The sequence below is a fragment of the Asterias rubens genome, chromosome 17, assembly GCF_902459465.1.
Source record: "Asterias rubens chromosome 17, eAstRub1.3, whole genome shotgun sequence".
NCBI lineage: Eukaryota > Metazoa > Echinodermata > Asteroidea > Forcipulatida > Asteriidae > Asterias > Asterias rubens.
This window is the reverse complement of record NC_047078.1, coordinates 9342267-9362806: the sequence shown is the minus strand read 5'-3', so window position 1 is coordinate 9362806 and position 20540 is coordinate 9342267. Positions and strand designations below refer to the sequence as shown.

The window sequence follows — 20540 nt, the reverse complement described above, 5'->3', positions numbered from 1 at the left end:
AGGCGCTGAGTGTATACAAACTTTCAGAAAGATAGGTTATTGCAGTGATTAACTCTGAGACCCAATTATTTAGCACCTTGTCATGGTTTACAAGGTGCTGCGGCGCATACAGCAGCCACAGCCAGGAAGACCGGGTCGAACCCCTTCTCTTTTCGATAAGTGCACTGGGTTCTTTTACATGCGTTACACAACACATGGGACCAACTGCTTTACGTCCCATCCGAAGGACGAAGCAATGGTTAAGTGTCTTGCTCAAGGATACAGTGTCACGGCTGGGGATTCGAACCCACACTCTGCTGATCAGAAACACCAGAGATTGAATTCGGTGCTCTATGGGTACGTTCAGACGTGGGGTTAAACTAGTCCTTAATCCAAAAGTGCTAAACTAACCCTGCGTGGGAACGCAATATTCTGGTCCGCGAGGGTTAATTTGACCCACTGAGCTGGGCTAAACTAAACCAAAAAATTGGTGGACTAGCCTAACTTAGCCCAGGTTTTACGACCAACCCCCGCTGCGAGGCCCAGTAAACCATCGTTGGAACGCAACTGACCTGCTACTTCCGGTCTATTTTAGCCCAAATGACCGCGGCAACAAAGGTGACGTCATTCCACGTGTATGGATGGATCGGCTGCGAGTATTGGGTGGTGTCTGCATGAATCCATGGAGCTATACTATAATATCTCCTTGCGTCTCTCCGCTGCCTTCCCTTTATGTTACCATTAAGTGTTGGGGCCCTGGTATTCCCCTTCGCCGAAAATGTTTAAAATGGACCTCGCACGAAAACAAGTTCTCATTTTTAGTAGCACTATTTAGTTTTTAAATTCACTTCTTCTGTACAAAACGCTACTTTATGATAACGAACGGGTTTTGCTTTGAAGAAAGTGGCATCTAATCACAGCTAAGTTACACACACGGGATCGACAATTAAGACCAAAGTTTGGGTTCGAAAACTAGGTTGTATCTGGTTCCTGCCCTCAACAACTTTACGTAACAGTAATACGAGTACCAGACTAATGTTGAATTGAAAAACAATTTTTAACGTAACATGAGAATGTGTGTAGGCTACGACTTCTCAATGACTAAGTTGTGATATACTTACAAAAGTTCACACTCGAAATTAATTTGAAGCTTTCAACAACAACGTGTAAATGTTTCGTTCATCGAGGGCAGTGCGGAACGGAAACTTTAGCGGGCACAATAGAATTGCGTTTGTGCTGGGGCTAAGCAAGGATATGAAGTGATTTTGCCGTCTTTAAAGATGGAATACATGATGACCATGAGGTTCGTAGAGACGATAGCGGATCGAAACCCTGTGGTAAACGCATGGACAATGTAACAAACCGGAACCAGCAATGGTAAGGTCGCCGATGCATGACCCAATAATCAACATCGTGGGCTAGTTTAGTCCGCTTGACCAGGATAAACTCACTGTGTGAACGCAAGCCAATTTTGGACTAAGTCATGTTGATCTTTTGGACACCCGCGGTGCTCGGATTAAGGACTAGTTTAACCCCACGTCTTAACCGCTCGGCCACGACACTTCCACATTAGTGAGAAGCCAGCTCTTTACGCACCAGTGGTCCATATTGTACCACCCAAGTTGGGTGTCATGGCCGAGTGGTTGAGAGTATCGAATTCTAGCTCTTGTGGTTAAGTCATTGGGTTCGAATCCAAGTCATGGCACTTGTGTCCTTGGGCAAGATGCTTTACTTTAAAGGCAGTGGACACTATTGGTAATTGTCAAAGACTAGCCTTCACAGTTGGTGTATCTCAACATAAACATAAAATAACAAACCTGTGAAAATTTGAGCTCAATCGGTCATCGAACTTGCGAGATAATGATGAAAGAAAAAACACCCCTGTCACACGAAGTTGTGTGCGTTTAGATGGTTGATTTCGAGACCTCAAGTTCTAAATCTGAGGTCTCGAAATCAAATTCGTGGAAAATTACTTCTTTCTCGGAAACTATGGCACTTCAGAGGGAGCCGTTTCTCACAAGGTTTAATACCATCAGCCTCTCCCATTTACTCGTCACCAAGAAAGGTTTTATGCTAATAATTATTTTGAGTAATTACCAATAGTGTCCACTGCCTTTAACTGCTTCTCTTCATCCCTAGGGGTAAGAATGGGTACCTGCGATGGTAGAGGTTGAATTTGTGTATGAAAAAGTCTTTGGAGCACTACTGTTGCCCAGGTTGTATACTCCCCAGGGAGCTGAGAAATATTAATGGAATGTTTATTGGCTCAATGACCAAGGCAAGAATGTCCAGTTGGCCACGACAAGCCATGCAAACTTAAAATCTCACTTAATTTTTTGTTTTTTGCGATCAGGAGAATGCTGACCAGCAGTGGATGTTCTCCTGCTACGCAATGTGGATGACGTTCCTCCAGGATGACCTACGGGTACCTCCACCTTTCAACCTCCTACCCACGCCCAGTGCCTTCCGGCGAATCTTTGATCTGTTCTCGAAGCGGGGTCGCTGGGCTGAGGTTGCTGTTGAGGAGATGAAGCCGATTTACGATGATAAGTGGCTACGGACGGAAGGAGTACGACTATTTGTAAGTTTGTTTTAAAGTTTTAAAAAGACACTGGTCACTAATTGGTAATTGTCGACGACCAGTATTCTCACTTAATGGTGTATCTCAACATATATAGGCACAAAATAACAAACCTGTAAAAATTTGAGCACAATTGGTCGTCAAAGTTGCAAGATAATAATGGAAAAAAAAACACCCTTGTCACACGAAGTTGTGTGCTTTGCTTGATTTCGGGACCTCAAAATCTAATTTCTAAAATCTTTCTTGAAAACTTTGTTACTTCAGAGGGAGCCGTTTCTCACAATGTTTTATACTATCAACAGCTCTCCATTGCTAGTTACCATCCAAGGTTTTTATGCTCCTAATTATTTTGAGTAATTACCAATAGTGTCTACTGCCTTTAATTGCAGTGGTGGTAGGGGTAAATCATTTGATTTTGGTTTTTACTCTTCACAAATGCTTGTGATAATGAAACATTTCAAATCATCCAAATGATAGAAACTGTATTGAAACCACAACCCCGGCATTCTAGAGTAGAATAGGATTCCAACTGCCTCTAGCTACCGGGCTAGTCTAGTTGGTAAGACACTGCTCTAGAATTGCAAAGGTCGTGGGTCCGAATCCCACCCGAGTAATATGCCTGTGATATTTTTTCACAGGACTCAAACTAATATTCTTTATCCCGGATGCAAATTTACCATCTACACACGTATTGAGTGGCACGGTTGGCTTGTGCGTAAAGTGCTCGCCTCTCACCAAGGTGACCCCGGTTTGATTCCCGGTCGGGGCCATATGTGAGTTGAGTTGTGCGTTGGTTCTCTGCTGTGCCGTACAGGTTTTCCAGACTATCCGGTTTTCCTCCCTCAGGAAAAAATCAAACACTTTCGATCTTGGCTGTGCTCCGTGGTCATAATGGGTTGATGTGGCTGGCAGCTGAATGCGCCCTTGCATGCCTGCTTCTCGAACACGTTGTAGCCGCGTCCTTCGCAATTCAGCTCTAGCTGCGAGTAAGGACGATTAGCCCCACAAATTATTATTATTATAGAGTAGAATAGCCGGCGCTACTCGGGCCGACCTCGGCTCGAGAAGTTGTGACCACAAGTTTTTGCAATGTTAGGAATTTGTTCGGGTTGTAGGCCAATGGTGTTCAGGTGGCTTATAACCTGTTATGGTGTAGCAGGGGCCTCCACCCTTTCAAAAGAGTCCAGAGGTTGTTTTGGTGGAAAGAAGGCAGAGATAGGAACCTCAGGTCTTCACAGAGTATGACCAGTGTGCCGTATTTTTAACTGCGTGAGGGCGCTCCCAAACATATTTGTATCACTTCTGGATGTGTATGCATTTATACCCCAAAAAGTTATTAAACTACCACAGACATCTAATCAATCACCAATCACAGACAATACGCCATTTAAAGGAGACGTTATAATCCACCTCTGAATCAACTTAAAATGCGCCGTATTATTTTGACCATGTGAGGGCGCTGTCAAACTATCACTTTCTGGGTATTACTCATTCATACCCAAAATAGTTATTCAAGACTGGAACACATTACCACCACACACATCTTATCCATCAAGACAATAAGACATTTAGAGAAGCCTTTATAATCCACCTCTAAAGCAACTTAAAACTATGGCGCAACAAAAGTGACAGAGCGGCGATTAAAACATGTGCAGGACGAATCGCATATACCCCTGGAAGTGATACAAATATAATTGAGAACGGCCTCATGCGGTCAAAAATATAGCTCACTAAACAACAAAAAGATGCGTACAGTACACGAGCGACCTTTGAATTCACGGAGTTGCGACCGTTGCGTTATTTTCAGGGCAGACACAGTTGATTGCTATTGTGATGTCATCTTGACAGAAAAAAGGGGCCCAGCTATTTCCATGACTCCACTTTTAATCAATCAGATTAGAGAAGTCAATACATGAGGTATATTGACCCAATTCACCTGACGTCATCACCAGAGTAATCTTGGATGCGCCATTTTGGTGGTCAATGTCAATGTGTGTTGTTCAGAGAAGTGCGCATCTTAGGTGACGTGGCGATTACACGTAAACCTATTGACAACGAACATAGTGTGACATCAGTCGCGGCGTGTGACGTGTGAGCAAAGTGGCAATAATAGATAATATTGAATGTTCAAAGGAGTATGAGTGTTTCCTGTGTACTGTACCTTTTGTTTGAAATGTGTGTTTGGCACCCCAAAGATATTGTCTTTGGGAGGCCGCCAACATTGGGCATGTTGGGCTTGATAGCTCAGTTGGTAGAGCGCCGATACATTAATCAGGAGGTCATCGGTTAAAGTCCAGCTCAAGTAAATTTGTCTTTTTTTTCAAACTCAGACTAAATGTTTGTGTAATGTGTTTGTTTGAAACCCGCAAATAAAGATATTGTCGTTGGAAGACCGGCAACATTTTGCTGGATAGCTCAGTTGGTAGAGCGCCGGTAAGTTAATCCACAGGTCATTGGTTCAAGTCCCACTCTAGTCAATTTTATTTGCTCACACCCAGATTAATAATAAAAATAACGACAATCGTTTTTTATATACTTACTTGTACTTGTACGTATACTTGGTATACCATGTATACTTGGTTGGTTAGTTCTTTTTCGCTGTTGGGCAGAACTCTCATTTGTCTCTTGAATGTAGCCACATTTGGTGCAGAAATTAGTGACTCTGGCAAACTGTTGCCAACTCTTACCACTCTATTTGAGAAGAAGTGGCCTGCCAATTTTGATTTAGTACTTCTGACGAAAAAAATCTTTGAATATCCTCTTAGTTCTTTGTGGAGGAGTTCTTTGTTGTCAGCCGGTGTCTTTTATAACCCATTAACATTTATAGGTTTCAATCAGGTCTGTTTTTGTCCTCCTCTCTTGCAAAGATTCCAACTTAACATCTTCGTTTGCACAGGCGTAGGCATCTTTTGTGCACCTTCTCTAGTTATTTCATAACTTTTGGTTAATGGGCTCCAGGCAGACGAAGCATACTCTAGAGCCGGATGGATGAGGGACTTAATATAAGATGGTGACTTTTTCCTCGTCAAATCCGGAGAAGCATCTTCTGACCATGGCAATCTTCTGTCAAGCCTTTTTCACAATGTCTTGGATGTGCTTTGTTCCCTACAAAGCACATCCAAGACATTGTGAAAAAGGCTTGACAGAAGATTGCCATGGTGTTACAAGCTTTGATACCCAAGTCTTTCTGTTCCTCAACCTCCTGTAGATAGACTCCATTCAATGAGTAATGGTATTGGTAGTCGAGGGATTGCTTGATGCGAAGAACAACACATTTCTCTGCGTAAAATTCAAGCAGCCATAATTTGGACCATACAGCAAGAGAATTTAAGTCATTTTGCAGGGTGTCACAATCTGTAATGTCATTTATTTTACTGTAGACTTAAGTATCGTCAGCAAACATATTTGCGGTGGTGGATACATAATCGGGAATGTCATTCACATAGAGCAAGATAGGTCCTAGGATGGATCCTTGTGGAACTCTGATTGTTACAGGTTTCCAGTTGGAGACTCCATTTCTGAGTACAACTCTCTGTCTACGGCGGCTCAGGAAACCTTCAATATAGGCTGAAGCATGTCGTCTTATACCAAGATAATGAAGCTTGTACAGTAGATGCTTGTGGGGCACTGTGTCAAAGACCTTTCGAAAATCAAAGTAGATTACGTCAACACCAGGTTTTTTTTGTCGTGTGCTACAGTCCAGTCACAGAGGCATTAAAGAAGCTGCGTCACACAGGAGCATATTTTTCTGGAAGCCTTGTTGCTCACAGGAGATACTATCATCAACAATGAATTCCATATGTTGGTCATACACAATCTTCTCCAAAATCTTCACCACCTGACTTGTGAGTGATACTGGCCTGTAGTTGTTGGGACTAAGTCTTGAGCCTTTCTTGAAGAGTGGTGTAATGTTCGCATCCCTTCAATCTTGTGGAACTACGCCGGAAGTCCATCTGGTCCACAAGCTTTATTCAGGTGAAGCTTCTGTAACTCTTCACATAGTCTGAAATAAAGGAGATGTCATACATACAAGTTGGCAGTGGTGTCCATCTGGTCCTCAAGCTTTACTTATATGAAGCTTCTGTAACTTTTCACATAGTCTGAAATAAAGGAGATGTCATACATACAAGTTGGCAGTGGTGTCCATCTGGTCCTCAAGCTTTACTTATGTGAAGCTTCTGTAACTCTTTACATAGTCTGAAATAAAGGAGATGTCATACATACAAGTTGGCAGTGGTGTCCATCTGGTCCTCAAGCTTTACTTATGTGAAGCTTCTGTAACTTTTCACATAGTCTGAAATAAAGGAGATGTCATACATACAAGTTGGCAGTGGTGTCCATCTGGTCCTCAAGCTTTATTCAGGTGAAGCTTCTGTAACTTTTCACGTAGTCTGAAATAAAGGAGATGTCATACAAGTTGGCATTGCTGTCCATTCGGTCCACAAGCTTTATTCAGGTGAAGCTTCTGTAACTTTTCACGTAGTCTGAAATAAAGGAGATGTCATACAAGTTGGCATTGCTGTCCATTCGGTCCACAAGCTTTATCCAGGTGAAGCTTCTGTAACTTTTCACATAGTCTGAAACAAAGGAGATGTCATACAAGTATTTAGAAAAAAAATAGACACAAATTTATAGAATCGATGTACCCCCATTATCAATTCAATTATTTAAAATAAGTGAAATTAAGTGGAATTAAGTGAAATAAAAATAATAATATAATGCAAAGGATACGGAGCAAACCAATATGAAACATTTACAGAAGACAGAAAGGCTTGTTTTAAAATGCAAGACAAATAAAAAAAACAAAAAAATGACGGTCAAAATAAAAGCAGTAAACACAAACAAAAATGAACAATTGAACTCAACATGCTCAAAGTGGGTTGGACTAAAATAATAGCATGATAATAAAACTAAAAAGGAGGTGGTAAAATAACAACAATTAGGACGGAGTTTTAATGGTCTGGGTTTACCGTCTGAATTTCTTCTTCCTAGTCAATGCACCGCCTTTGGTACAATGTCAGTTCCCCCTATACTTTTGAATAATTTGTTGCATGCATCCAAATCATTCATATCTGTACTGAGAACAGAGTCAATTATCTGGTCATCATCACTTCTTGTATTGGCTACATCATGCTCAGGTTAAACCCTCTGATAACAGCATTTTTCTTACGCTTCGCTCTCTCCTCAGGCTCTTTCTGCATCAGGTCTATTCTATTTGTCAGTTTAGCAATATCACTGTTGAGTCCACCTAACATCTTTGTGGCTGCAACTTCGACATTCAGATCATCAACAACAGCTTTGTCAGCTTTACTATCCAAACTTACCTGTTTACTCATTAATTTTTGTAAAGCGCTTCGGGACTGTTGTGTGAAGCGGTATATAAGTCACACGATCCAAAACCTGTGACCATATGTCACCAATTTTCTCGGACTTACACTGGCTTCCGGTTAGACAGCGGATTGTGTACAAAACCCTCCTTCTGACATATACCTGTATCCATGGCAACGCACCTACTTATTTGTCAGAACTTATTCACAAATACCAGCCTTCAAGAAATCTCCGTTCCCAATCACAATCTCTACTTGCCTGTTCATCGGCCTCAACTAAGTCTTACGACCAACGTGCATTTTCCACGTCTTCTCTTAGTCTTTGGAGCAAACTCCCCCTTAACATCAAAGACGCACAAACTCTGGATTTATTCAAACGCCTTCTCAAAACTCACTTGTTAAAGTCTATCTAATTTTGACTTTGTACAGTGCATTGGGACTCCGTGTGTAATGCGCATTATAAAAACGGTTTATTATTATTATTATTATTATTATTATTATTATTATTATTATTATTATTATTATTATTATTATTATTATTATTATTATTATTATTTCATTTTATCACAGCATGCAAAAGAAAGATTTCATTTTCCTTTGTGCTGGTAACTCCTCGAGCCGGGCTACGTCCCGTAGCCTTAGATCTCAAGGGTCTTTCTCAGGATCCTCGCTGTTCCCAAAAGCGCTGCCTTCTGTAATAGATCTACCCTCACATTTGTCCCTATTTCATCTAGATGTTTCCCCAGTGCTTTGGGAATGGTGCCAAGTGCTCCAACCACCACGGGGACTACTTTTACCTTTACCTGCCAAATCTTACGAAGTTCCCTGGCCAGGTCCTGGTACTTCTCGATCTTTTCCATCTCCTTCGAAGCTACCCTTATATCACCTGGCACCGCTATGTCAATGAGATGACACTTCTTCGTCTTATCTAATAGCACAACATCCGGACGCCTATGTTGTATAACATGATCGGTCTGAATGTTAAAGTCCCATAGGATCTTGACCTGGTCGTTCTCTACAACTTTCTCAGGAACATGGTCGTACCATTTCGCAAGTACTTTGACACCATACTTCTTACACAGATCCCAGTGAATCACCTTGGCCAGCTTGTCATGTCTTCCTTTGTACTCCGTCTGGGCCATCTTACTGCATTCGCTAACAATATGAAATACAGTCTCCTCTGCTTTATTGCACATTCTACACATAGGAGAGACGTTTGCTTTCTCTATCCTTGCCTTCATTACATTTGTCCTTAGAGACTGGTCTTGCGCCGCAGTAATAAAGCCCTCTGTTTCCTTCTTTAGTTCTCCACTCTTTAACCAATTCCATGACTTGCTGCTGGCCACTTCCTCAGTACACCTCAAGAACCGGCCATGAAGTGGTTTGTTCCTCCAATCTTGATGTCTTTCCTCCTTCCTTTCCCTCTTGTACTCTTTCGGCCCAACTTCGTCTGCCCTCGTGTACCTTTGTGCAACTTTCAACAAGCTCTCCTCGGTCCTCCTGACATGACAATGCAAGCTTCTGCGCTCGATGTTAACACTGTCCGCCACGCTAAGCAACCCCCTTCCGCCCTCTGACCTCGGAAGATAGAGTCTACTAACATTTGACCGTGGGAATTATTATTATTATTATTATTATTATTATTATTATTATTATTATTATTATTATTATTATTATTATTATTATTATTATTATTATTATTATTATTATTATTATTATTATTATTATTATTATTATTATTATTATTATTATTATTATTATTATTATTATTATTATTATTATTATTATTATTATTATTATTATTATTATTATTATTATTATTATTATTATTATTATTATTATTATTATTATTATTATTATTGTCGTCAATCTATTTACAATTGATGTTTTCTCGTTTACAGCGAGTCATCGGTCGGCTTCTTGAGCGGTATGTGGCCGAGAAGACTGCCGATGAGTGTAGCACCACGGCCGAGGTTTCCAAAGCTGACCTCCGAAACTTGAAGAATGATCTCATTGCACTAAGGTAATAATAATATTAAACTATTCTTATACAGCGCATATCACAGTGAGATCCCTATGCGACGGCTGTCAGTATTTCCTACAAGTTTTATTATATCAAAGTCTTATAGTGCACGTATTTACCAATTAAGGTACTCAAGGCGCTGAGTGTCCACAAACTTTCAGAGAGATAGGTTATACCCTAATCTGTGAAAGTTTGAGCTCAATTGGTCGGGCGATAATAATGGAAGAAGCAGATGCTTGATTTCAAGACCTCAAATTCTAAATCTGAGGTCTCGAAATCAATTCCGTGGAAAATTACTTCTTTCTCGAAAAATACGTCCCTTCAGAGGGAGCCGTTTCTCACAATGTTTTATACCATCAACCTCTCCCCATTACACGTTACCAAGTCGGGTTTCATGCAAAAAGATATTTTGAGCTATTAATTACCAATAGTGTCCACTGCCTTTAACATGGTGCTAAATCAATCACAAGATATGTGTGTACATGTATATGTATAGCTACATGTTGAAGTATGAGACCTATTCCTTTATGTAGCACCATGTCATGTCACTTGGTTCTTTTACGTGCATTCAAATGTTATATAATAATATCAAAGTCTTATATAGCGCACGTACATATCTACCAAACAAGGTACTCAAGGCGTATAGTACATTTATACAAACTTTCAGAAAGATAGGTTATTGCAGTGATAAATTATGAGACCCAAATAATGTAGCACCTTATAAGGATTTACAAGGTGCTACGACGCATACAGCAGCCATACCCGGGAACGCGGGGGCGAACCCCTTCTCTTTTCCATAAGTACACTGGGTTCTTTTGTGGAAGTGTCGTGGCCGAGCGGTTAAGAGCTCCGAACTAAAACTCTGGTGTTTCTGATCAGCAGAGTGTGGGTTCTAATCCCCAGCCATGACACCTGTGTCCTTAAGCAAGACACTTAACCATTGCTTCGTCCTTCGGATGGGACGTAAAGCCGTTGGTCCCATGTGTTGTGTAAACGCATGTAAAAGAACCCAGTGCACTTATCGAAAAGAGAAGGGGTTCGCCCCGGTGTTCCTGGCTGGATTGGCAGCATATTGCGCCATAGCACCTTGTAAACCATTACATGGTGCTGAAGGATTAGGTCTTATATCTCATAATTCGGCCCACTCCTTGCAGTAATAATACCTGGCGCTTTGTATCCTTTGGCAAAATGCGCGTTATAAATATGGTTATTATTATTATTATTATTATTATTATTCTTTTACATGCTTCACGACTGGGACTCAAACCCACATTCTGCTGATCAGAAACACCAGAGTTTGAATTTGGTGCTCTTACCGCTCTGCCACGACACTTCCACGGCTTTAGGTCCCAAGTGTAAGACACTTTTAAACTCTAATTGCTTCTTTCCACCCAGGAGTAAATGTGTACCTCTGAGGGCAGAGATGGTTCTTGTGATTGGTTTAGCTTAGTTGCGCATAATATTTGTTGCACAGGCTGTAATACTCCTCAGGGAGCTGAGACGGTTTATGGAATGAGGAAAATGGCTCAGTGACCAGGGGTAATGATGTTGGAAGCCCTTCGAGTTTGAAAAGCACGATATAAAACCCTTTTATTGTTACTATTAATGTTTTCATTAAACCCTTTTTTTCAGATATGAAATCTTTCTGAAGCTGTGCCAAGTCCACGACCAACTGGTGAGCACGTCCAACGACTGCATCGTCATCAACAAGCAATCGGACATCGTACCGGGCATCTAAGATAGAGCTGACATCATCAGCTCAGATCTCTTTCACAACTTGGCGAACACACTGGACTTCCAGTCCTCCCTGGCGCAGACAGTTGCCAAGCTCCCCCCTCCCCAGTCGGCTCCACCTTCACCCCCTCCCGACGCTCCAGCGCCACCTGACCTTCCGGCGCCACCTGACCTTCCGGCACCACCTGACCTTCCGGCACCACCTGACCTTCCGGCACCACCTGACCTTCCGGCACCACCTGACCTTCCGGCACCACCTGACCTTCCAGCACCACCTGACCTTCCGGCACCACCTGACCTTCCGGCACCACCAGACCTTCCGGCACCACCTGACCTTCCGGCACCACCTGACCTTCCGGCACCACCTGACCTTCCAGCACCACCTGACCTTCCAGCACCACCTGACCTTCCGGCACCACCTGACCTTCCGGCACCACCTGACCTTCCGGCACCACCTGACCTTCCGGCACCACCTGACCTTCCAGCACCACCTGACCTTCCGGCACCACCTGACCTTCCGGCACCACCAGACCTTCCGGCACCACCTGACCTTCCGGCACCACCTGACCTTCCGGCACCACCTGACCTTCCAGCACCACCTGACCTTCCAGCACCACCTGACCTTCCGGCACCACCTGACCTTCCGGCACCACCTGACCTTCCGGCACCACCTGACCTTCCGGCACCACCAGACCTTCCGGCACCACCTGACCTTCCGGCACCACCTGACCTTCCGGCACCACCTGACCTTCCAGCACCACCTGACCTTCCAGCACCACCTGACCTTCCGGCACCACCTGACCTTCCGGCACCACCTGACCTTCCGGCACCACCTGACCTTCCGGCACCACCTGACCTTCCGGCACCACCTGACCTTCCGGCGCCACCTGACCTTCCGGCGCCACCAGTGGCTGAGCAGACTCAAGAACCAAAAGCATCAACGATGGCGGTTGCCTCTGCGACAAGCTCTCCTGGTCCAAGTCGGCCGGTTTCTCCTACACCTCCAGTATTTGAAAAAGGGGTGAAGAAGTTCGTCGTTAAGCTCGTTAAACAGTTTGAAACTGGGCAGATCAGTACGAGAAATACAGTGACCCGAAGAACATCGTTACCGGTGCACTCCTTAGAAATGTTTTACTGAGGACAATTGTTGTTGCTCTGGTCTTTGCCTGTGTTTCTGCAACCTCCAGTATTTGAAAAAAGAGCGAGGAAGAGCTGTGTAGGCTTGTTTTTGAAACCTGGCAGACCCACACAAGAAATACAGTGAACTAAAGAACATTGTTATCGGTGCACTCCTTAGAAGTGTTTTACTGAGCTCTGTCAAAAAGGACAATTCTTGTTGCCCTGATCTTGGCCTTGGTGTCTCTGCAACCTCCAGTATTTGAAAAAGAAATGAGGAAGATCGTTGTTAAGCTCGTTTAACAGTTTGAAACTGGCAGATCAGCAAAAGAAATACAGCGAACCGACGAACATCGTTACCGGTGCACTCCTTAGAAATGCACCTGCACAAGTCCACGTTTATGGCGCAAGTTGCTCCTTAAACGCTGCAAAAGTTTTGTGAAATTGGCTGCTGGTCTTGGCCTTGGTGTCTCTACCACCTCCAGTATTTAAAAAAAGGTGCATGGAAGATCGTTGTTTAGTTCGTTAAACAGTTTGAAACTGGGTAGATCAGCACAAGCAATATATTTATTGTCATCTAGTTACTGAATCACCATTGTTGATTTGTGCAATTCAAAATTATGAATGTTAAAATGTACGAGAGAGATTGGCTATCGCCATCTCGGATTAAGTTCGAGTGCACACATTTTAGTCGACTTCTGGCGAGCAAAATACATGCGTAGTGCACACTCTCTCGAACGACTCGTTTTGAAGCCTTGTCAACCATCAGTACCACGGTATTGCCTTGCGAGTGATCACTATAGTGTCACTGGTTGCCCTCTGCGCTTCGCACATGTTAGAATGAAGCAGGCTATTGGGACCAGTGAATAAACCTGCCGTCGATTTCACCAAACTCTTCATAACTTAGTGAGGACTTAGGACCAGTCCCAACCCTGTGCTGTAGCATGCAGACCTTAAGATTAATCCTAAGTTAGGACAAGTTACTCGTCCTAACTCGGGATAGGATTAATCTTAGCGTTTCGTGAAATCGGCTGCAGGGCCCTGAGGCTGGTTCAAAATGGTCGACCACAATAGCCCACCAATGGTCGACCACAATAGTCCACCAGCCTGGATTCAAGTAAAAATAGTAAACCTTTATTCATAAATACCTCAGACAGGTTCGCCATTCCTATTGGTGGAAAGCGCGTCACACTGGGGTGTTTAAACGGTTGATAATGACCAGCTGGAGCTGTGTTTATTGTTTGTTTTTGGATACTACATGCTAGTCTTGGTGCAAGGGGAGACGTTTCTCGGAGCTGTTGGTGAGTTAGCTGCGCTGTGTGTGAAAGGAAAATGAGAATTGTCTTGCACCAAGACTATTTACGCGCATGATTGCATTTTTGAAAATTGTCTCAGGCATAAAAATGCAACCCACGTATCAAGGACGTTGGAAAAGGGACAAGTTTTACAGAGTTTCTTACTTTATTATGCCTTTTAACCAAGGCATTTATGAATGGGAATAAAAGAGAAGTAACTCGTTCTTAAACGGACGTTTAAATTCTTGCAGGATTATGGACGTGTAATAAAGGCCTGAGCCGAAGGCGAGGGCCTTTATCACACGACCACAACCCTGCCAGTTTTAAAGAACTCATCGCTACCCTTTTATTCTCTAACCATGGTGCACACTTGAACTTGCCCTTGGTTTTTACACTGTCTTCAGGGAGTTTGTGAATTCCCAGGAAGGGATATTTTTTAAACAAAAAATTTACCAAACAGTTCATCTTCTCAACTCTTAATGATTATCAATAACTTTATTATCAAAACAAATTATCTCACATTTCAATATTTATTATTATGATGTGGTTTTTAGTTTGTTGTGAGAATTATATTTTTATTTGTAAAGTTGAACATAGTGAACATTTTGTATTATATGTAGATCGGATGTATATTTAAATCAATTGTAAAATTGTTTGATTGTAAAATAGTACCTGTATATTAAAGCAATTGGACACTTTCGGTACAGAGTAAAAATTAAAAGTTCACAGATTTACAAATAACTTACAGGGTTTACAGAAGGTAATGGTGAAAGACTTCTCTTGAAATATTATTCCATGAAATGCTTTACTTTTTGAGAAAACATTAAAACAATATCAATTCTCGATATCAAGAATTACGGATTATTTTAAACACATGTCATGACACGGCGAAACGTGTGGAAACAACGGTGGGTTTTCCCGTTATTTTCTTCCGATGACCGATTGAGCCTAAATTTTCACAGGTTTGTTATTTTATACCCAAGTTGTGATACATGAAGTGTGGGCCTTTAGACAATACTGTTTACCGAAAGTGTCCAATGGCTTTAATTCAAAAGATCTGTTCATACTTATTATCACTTAAAGACAGTGGACACTATTGGTAATTGTCAAAGACTAGCCTTCACAGTTGGTGTATCTCAAAATATGCATAAAATAACAAACCTGTGAAAATTTGAGCTCAATTGGTCTTGAACTTGCGAGATACTAATGAAAGAAAAAACACCCTTGTCACACGAAGTTGTGTGCGTTTAGATGGTTGATTTCGAGACCTCAAGTTCTAAATGTGACGTCTCGAAATCAAATTCGTGGAAAATTACTTATTTCTCAAAAACTATGGCACTTCAGACGGAGCCGTTTCTCACAATGTTTTATACCATCAACCTCTCCCCATCACCAAGAAAGGTTTTATGCTAATATTTATTTTGAGTAATTACCAATAGTGTCCACTGCCTTTAATTCAAAAGATCTGTTCATACTTATTATCACTTAATACATTTTTATTAATAATTGATTGGTAGAAGTTTGAAGAGCGGCCTAATCTTATGAAGGTGCTCAGGCAGAAAATAGTGCTTGAAACTTTTAAGAATGTTGGTAAATAAGTCAAAGACCAGGGCCAATTTCATTGAGCTGCTTAAGCAAAAAATTTGCTTAAGCGCGAAAATAGCTTGCTTATTTTACACAAGTTACTGGCCGAAATTTCATTCCATATACATTGCTTATTGACTGGTATTTAGCTGTTGTTTACTTAGCATAACAATTGAGTGGAGTCTTGGCCTGTAATCTGGTTTTACTAAGCAAGGAATTTTTTGCATTAGCAAATATTTTTGCTTAAGCAGCTCTACGAAATTGGGCCCCGAGCAAATTTTCCTGTTTAAAATAAAAAATGAATATTTTTCTGAAGGGTTGGTTCTGGTATGAACTTTAGAATCAGTGAGCTTTCAGATGGAAATATTTCTCTGGAGGATTAGTACTGGTATGAACTTTATAATCAATGAGCTTTCAGATGAAAATATTTCTCTGGAGGATTAGTACTGGTATGAACTTGAGAATCAGTGAGCTTTCAGATGGAATATTTCTCTGAAGGATTGGTACTGGTATGAACTTTAGAATCAGTGAGCTTTCAGATGGAAATATTTCTCTGGAGGATTAGTACTGGTATGAACTTTAGAATCAGTGAGCTTTCAGATGGAAATATTTCTCTGGAAGATTGGTTCTATTATGAACTTTAGAATCAGTAAGCTTTCAGATGGAAATATTTCCTGGAGGATTGGTTCTGTTATGAACTTTAGAATCAGTGAGCTTTCAGATGGAAATATTTCTCTGGAAGATTGGTACTGGTATGAACTTTAGAATCAGTGAGCTTTCAGATGAAAATATTTCTCTGGAGGGTTGGTACTGGTATGAACTTATGAATCAGTGAGCTTTCAGATGGAAATATTTCCTGGAGGATTGGTTCTGTTATGAACTTTAGAATCAGTGAGCTTTCAGATGGAAATATTTCTCTGGAGGATTGGTACTGGTATGAACTTTAGAATCAGTGAGCTTTCAGATGGAAATATTTCTCTGGAGGATTGGTACTGGTATGAACTTTAGAATCAGTGAGCTTTCAGATGGAAATATTTCTCTGGAAGATTGGTACTGGTATGAACTTTAGAATCAGTGAGCTTTCAGATGAAAATATTTCTCTGGAGGGTTGGTACTGGTATGAACTTATGAATCAGTGAGCTTTCAGATGGAAATATTTCCTGGAGGATTGGTTCTGTTATGAACTTTAGAATCAGTGAGCTTTCAGATGGAAATATTTCTCTGGAGGATTGGTACTGGTATGAACTTTAGAATCAGTGAGCTTTCAGATGGAAATATTTCTCTGGAGGATTGGTACTGGTATGAACTTTAGAATCAGTGAGCTTTTAGATGGAAATATTTCTCTGGAGGATTGGTACTGGTATGAATTTTATATTCAGTGAGCTTTTAGATGGAAATATTTCTCTGTGGAGGATTGGTACTGGTATGAACTTTAGAATCAGTGAGCTTTCAGATGGAAATATTTCTCTGGAGGATTGGTACTGGTATGAACTTTATATTCAGTGAGCTTTCCATTCGGGACTTTTCCCCTTTTAAACACCTATCCAGGGTTTTTTTCTAAGCAAAACTACATGGAACTTCTTATTGAGAGTTTGTAGTGTTGTGTATTTATATGTTGCTACAGTGTTTCCATGAAAATTGATCATTTGTAGAGTATTAGAAGTGCAAATGGTTTTACTCAATTTTTGTCAAAGGATTTTAATAAATGTTCGGTCAAAAAATGCAAGGGGTGTCAAAATATTTAAAGGGGTGAGTCCAGAATTTTAATCAAATGTTTGTCAACAAAACAAAAATTAGCTTACTACTAAAAGGGAAAAGAAATGTAAAAATATTTGATTAAAATGCTGGACAGCATTTTAATCAAATGTTTGTACACAATCTATTTTTGGGGGTTCAAATAATATTGACAAAATTACAAGGGGTTTATTTAGTCCAGCATTTGGGTGAAACTTGGGTTAACAAAATTATGAAAATAGTCTGGTCAGCATTTACACAAGTTTGAGTCAAAATCACAATGAAAACAGAGCAATAGCAGCCTTAAAGACACTGGACACTATTGGTAATTGTCAAAGACCAGTCTTCTCACTTGGTGTATCTTAACATAGTTATGCACAAAATAACAAACCTGTGAAAATTTGAACTCAATCGGTTGTCGAAGTTGCGAGATAATAATTAAATAAATTTTTAAAAAACCGTTGTCACACGAAGTTGTGTGCGTTCAGATGCTTGATTTCGAGACCTCAAATTCTAAACCTGAGGTCTCGAAATTAAATTCGTGGAAACTTACTCATATCTCGAAAACTACTTCACTTCAGAGGGAGCCGTTTCTCACAATATTTTGTACTACCAACCTCTCCCTATTACTCGAAAGGTTTTATGCTAATAATTAATTTGACTACTTACCAATAGTGTTTACTGCCTTTGAGTGTTGACATAAAAAAGTACATGATCCTAGTTCTAATCTAAGTTTATAACAATTGCATTTATTGTGTTTTTCACTCATTAAATTTGAAGGGTGAATTCACCTGAAAAGCTAAAAGGGTTAAAAATGTTACTTGTCTGTTTGTTTGCATTTGAATTTGACTTTTCAATCATAATTTATATATAAATTTTATTATTAAAGATGCTATGCCAGATTTTTGGCCGATTTGACCCAGAAAATTTAATTTAAAATTAAATAGGTATTTTGATGGGAGTCGAGAAAGTTACAAGCTTTCATTTGAGCCATTGCTCGAAAAAGTCCGCCAATTATTAGTAGCAGTGAAATTAAGTGCTCAAAATTAGTTTTTGTCGGGATCCCGACAATATATCACATGACCAATTATTATGTGTTTTATAAGAAACGTTTTAAATTTTTGTCATGGTTCCTGACCATTAAAAGTAAAAGTTAAACTTTTTTTCGTTAGAGCGGGTGATGCTCTTTAAAATACCATAATACCATAGAATCAGTAAGCTTTCAGATGGAAATATTTCTCTGGAAGATTGGTACTGGTATGAACTTTAGAATCAGTGAGCTTTCAGATGAAAATATTTCTCTGGAGGATTGGTACTGGTATGAACTTTAGAATCAGTGAGCTTTCAGATGGAAATATTTCTCTGGAGGATTGGTACTGGTATGAACTTAAGAATCAGTGAGCTTTCAGATGGAAATATTTCTCTAGAGGATTGGTACTGGTATGAACTTTAGAATCAGTGAGCTTTCAGATGGAAATATTTCTCTGGAGGAATGGTACTGGTATGAACTTTAGAATCAGTGAGCTTTCAGATGGAAATATTTCTCTAGAGGATTGGTACTGGTATGAACTTTAGAATCAGTGAGCTTTCAGATGGAAATATTTCTCTAGAGGATTGGTACTGGTATGAACTTTAGAATCAGTGAGCTTTCAGATGGAAATATTTCTCTAGAGGATTGGTACTGGTATGAACTTTAGAATCAGTGAGCTTTCAGATGGAAATATTTCTCTGGAAGATTGGTACTGGTATGAACTTTAGAATCAGTGAGCTTTCAGATGAAAATATTTCTCTGGAGGGTTGGTACTGGTATGAACTTATGAATCAGTGAGCTTTCAGATGGAAATATTTCCTGGAGGATTGGTTCTGTTATGAACTTTAGAATCAGTGAGCTTTCAGATGGAAATATTTCTCTGGAGGATTAGTACCGGTATGAACTTTAGAATCAGTGAGCTTTCAGATGGAAATATTTCTCTGGAGGATTGGTACTGGTATGAACTTTAGAATCAGTGAGCTTTCAGATGAAAATATTTCTCTGGAGGATTGGTACTGGTATGAACTTTAGAATCAGTGAGCTTTCAGATGCAAATATTTCTCTAGAGGATTGGTACTGGTATGAACTTTAGAATCAGTGAGTTTTCAGATAGAAATATTTCTCTGGAGGATTAGTACCGGTATGAACTTTAGAATCAGTGAGCTTTCAGATAGAAATATTTCTCTGGAGGATTAGTACTGGTATGAACTTTAGAATCAGTGAGTTTTCAGATGGAAATATTTCTCTGGAGGATTGGTACTGGTATGAACTTTAGAATCAGTGAGCTTTCAGATGGAAATATTTCTCTGGAGGATTGGTACTGGTATGAACTTTAGAATCAGTGAGCTTTCAGATGGAAATATTTCTCTAGAGGATTGGTACTGGTATGAACTTTAGAATCAGTGAGCTTTCAGATGGAAATATTTCTCTGGAGGATTGGTACTGGTATGAATTTTATATTCAGTGAGCTTTTAGATGGAAATATTTCTCTGGAGGATTGGTACTGGTATGAACTTTAGAATCAGTGAGCTTTTAGATGGAAATATTTCTCTGGAGGATTGGTACTGGTATGAACTTTATATTCAGTGAGCTTTCCATTCGGGAATTTTCCCCTTTTAAACACCTATCCAGGGTTTTTTTCTAAGCAAAACTACATGGAACTTCTTATTGAGAGTTTGTAGTGTTGTGTATTTATATGTTGCTACAGTGTTTCCATGGAAATTGATCATTTGTAGAGTATTAGAAGTGCAAATGGTTTTACTCAATTTTTGTCGAAGGATTTTAATAAATGTTCGGTCAAAAAATGCAAGGGGTGTCAAAATATTTAAAGGGGTGAGTCCAGAATTTTAATCAAATGTTTGTCAACAAAACAAAAATTATCTTACTACTAAAGGGGAAAAGAAATGTACAAATATTTGATTAAAATGCTGGACAGCATTTTAATCAAATGTTTGTACACAATATATTTTTTGGGGTTCAAATAATATTGACAAAATTACAAGGTGTTTATTTAGTCCAGCATTTGGGTGAAACTTGGGTTAACAAAATTATGAAAATAGTCTGGTCAGCATTTACACAAGTTTGAGTCAAAATCACAATGAAAACAGAGCAATAGCAGCCTTAAAGACACTGAACA

At 40.2% G+C, this 20540-nt stretch overlaps 1 pseudogene; it reads left to right on the top strand.

Annotated features, from left to right (window-relative positions):
* Positions 1–12782, top strand: part of LOC117301774 — a 33222-nt pseudogene extending 20440 nt beyond the window's left edge.
* The last annotated feature ends 7758 nt before the right edge of the window (positions 12783–20540 follow it).